The sequence below is a fragment of the Octopus bimaculoides genome, chromosome 3, assembly GCF_001194135.2.
Source record: "Octopus bimaculoides isolate UCB-OBI-ISO-001 chromosome 3, ASM119413v2, whole genome shotgun sequence".
Classification (NCBI taxonomy): Eukaryota; Metazoa; Mollusca; class Cephalopoda; order Octopoda; family Octopodidae; genus Octopus; species Octopus bimaculoides.
In genome coordinates, this window is record NC_068983.1 from 16,437,451 (window position 1) to 16,440,854 (window position 3,404).

The following is a 3,404-nucleotide window of genomic DNA, read 5'->3' on the forward strand; positions in this document are numbered from 1 at the left end:
ACATACATACGCACACAAACACACACATAGGCAATGCCTAAGTGAAATATATATTTATTGTAAAGGCGCCTGTTAATTTTGTGAGGCCACAGATCTGTGCCTGAAAACCCTAGTTTTGGTTTTGTGGGCAGCACAGTATCTGTTGTGAATGTAGAGAACCACATATGAGTAACAGTTTTGGTTGCAGTAAACGCACACCTCGTCATTCTTGTCCTAGTTCCTAGTGCTACTATGATACCAAATCTGCTTTTCTTCATTTGTCTCTTTTCTCATCTTTTTAAACCTTTTTCTAATTGCAGCCTCCAGCAGGAGCAATCATCAGCAATATTCCCCCCAATTTTCAATTTTTATATAAAGAGATTTCATATCCCTTAGGCAGACATCTAAAGAAATATATGTATATATATATATCATCATCGTTTAATGTCTGCTTTCCATGCTAGCATGGGTTGGACGATTTGACTGAGGACTGGTGAACCAGACGGCTACACCAGGCTCCAATCTGATTTGGCAGAGTTTCTACAGCTGGATGCCCTTCCTAACGCCAACCACTCCAAGAGTGTAGTGGGTGCTTTTACGTGCCACTGGCACGAAGGCCAGTCAGGCGGTACTGGCAACGGCCACGCTCAAAATGGTGTATTTTACATGCCACCTGCACAGGAGCCAGTCCAGTGGCACTGGCAACGATCTCGCTCGAATGTCTTTACACGTGCCATCACAATTTCCCTTTCGCTTGCCCCAACAGGTTTTCGCAAGTCGAGTTTATGTATGTATATACGTTATCTTGCCTTGACATCACGTCATACAGACATATATGCATGTATATATATGTGTGTGTGTGTGTTTGTTTGTGTCTATATGCATGTGTGTATATGTATGTGTGTGAATATATATATATATATATATACACACACACACACATATATATATATACACACACACACACAATATATATATATACACACACACACATATATATATATATATATATATATATATATACACACACACACACACACACAAAAGCACCCATTCTTCTTAACATATCCTCATATATCCTTTAGTATGGATGTTGATTATGCATTACTCATGGATGCTCAGGAGTTGCAAGTCATTCTTTAGTGGAGGGGAGGGAGGATGCACTGAAATTTCTCATCTTTTTTCTACTCAGTTTGTCTGCTCCTGATCTACACAAATGTTATAATACCATTCTTTACAACACTGTGTCAGGCAGAGTTCTGGATTAATAATGGTGAAGAAATTTAGGAAGGCCTTGAGAATATCTTAGTTGTGTTTGCACCATCACACATCAGCTGAATGTATCCCCAATTACCAATTCGCTGAAGAAGCATTCTAGAAATGTCATTTGTCCTCCATTCTTGCAATGTGACTAGACAAGTGCAACTAAGCCCAGCACAGGGAAGTATAGCTACCAGGCAACACTACACAACCAAGGACTTGGGCAACTCATGTGGAATTTATTAAGCTTCTTGGCATACCTACTATAAACAGTGTATATCTCATTGACATACTGCAAAGTTGGCAGAACAACAATTCTGTAGATCTTCAACATGGTTTTAGTTTTGAAGCTGAGGCCTTTTCTTACTCAAAGTCTAGTGAAAGCATTTCTAACTTTGGCAGATCTACTGCTGACTTTGTCATCAATGTAGATGATTCATGAAATGTTGTTGCCAAGTTATGTGGACCTGTAAATGGCCAGTATAATCTGATCCCTGACCATGATGGCAGGTTCCACATACTCCCTTTGATTGCAGTTAGAAGAGAACCTGTTCCTGAATTGCTGCATCTCAAACACTGAATCCAGATTGAGAGAACAGTTATCTGCTAACAGAAATTGGCACTCCATTTCCGTCTTCACCATAGTTCCAACTTGGAATTTTTTTAAGTTGAAAAACTTACCATCAATACAACAATGAATGATGAAGGTATCAGTCAACAGGATAGAAAACACCATAGTGGAAACATGAGCCGATACACAACTTTATTTAGCAAAGCTTGTGATTAGGAATACTGCCATTGGCTCTTTATCCTTGATTACCCCAGCAAGCATGCCCTTATAGAATGAGCATAACATGGAAAATAAACTTGACAGGAAATCTGTACAGGGCCACAATTCTCAAGAGTCAATTGTAATTGACAGTATCAAAATACCTCTGTAAGTCTGCAATAAATTATAGAGAGCTTATGTTGGTGTTTCTAACACTTCTGAAGTTAGCATAGTGCAAATCACATATCCACTGTATCATGATCTTTTCTAAAGTCATGCAGGCTCTCAGAAAGAAGGTTCTATTCACGATAGGCAATCAGCTGGTTCAACCCTAACCGTAACCCAGTGATTGACAGCAAGAAAAAGCCCTTTGGACTAATGAGACATCCTTGAACTCCAGTGAAATGTCCTCCTGGCACCACACTGAGTGGAAGAGTTCAGTAAGCCTTGAGATAAGGTGGGGAACACCAATCTAGTACATTTCAGCTAAAATGGTTATCACTTCCAGAGCTTTATCAATGGCCAGATCACTCTCACCTTCCTCGATCCCATAAGTTAAAATATACTTATACACACCAAAACATAAAGTAAAAATCAAATGAATGTCCTTTGGTTTCAATGATGAGCATTGCAGGAATTCAATCAACTGAAGTACCTCATAAATTAATTATAGTGTAGGTGGCTGAATATTCCAAAAGCATTTATATTCCTAATGTAATCTTCAGGTTGAATCCGCCTAAGATAGTGTGACAAGGCTGGTCTTTTGAATTACGAGGTACTCTATTTGATGGGCTTTCACAGGTTCCGTCAACTCAATTTCACACATATGGTTTGAATCAGACTGAGAATGTCATGGAACCAAATCCGAGACTTCGTGAATGTGAAGTGAGCCTAACCAATGAGTGATGCCTGAATTCATACATGCACACACATATACTAGTAAGATATATACGAACATAATTTCTTTTATTTTTTTCATTTTTTGCTTTTGCAACGCACCTCGCATTGTACCTCACGATCTCGATACCTTCCAATAATATCGCTCCCTCAAGAGGGAACGAGCAGCACTGATCCTAAAAGGGGACGTCTTGGTTCTTTTTCTTTTCTTGTGCCTGTTATCTTTGAAGACACAAAGAAAGCTTCTTGAAATTCCGAGTTTCACATCATTAATTATTCAAATGAACAGTTTCGGTAACCAGTGACATTAAACTCGGAGTTAATACTTCAAGAAGTTTCAACTTCTAAAATATACATTTTTCTTCATATACTGAGTGCTTTTTTACTCGTTTGTAAACTAACTTTCACTGACTTGACCAAAATAATATTATTAATCTTTGAGCACTTTTTTTTTCTGGCAGTTATATATATATATATATATATATATATATATATATAT

The 3,404-nt window shown here is 38.1% G+C and overlaps 1 protein-coding gene across 5 annotated transcripts in view; it reads right to left on the minus strand.

Moving 5' to 3' along the window:
* LOC106874382 (zinc finger protein 236) overlaps positions 1-3,404 on the minus strand; it is a 201,930-nt gene that overhangs the window by 197,524 nt on the left and 1,002 nt on the right. The gene's annotated exons all lie outside the window — the stretch shown is intronic.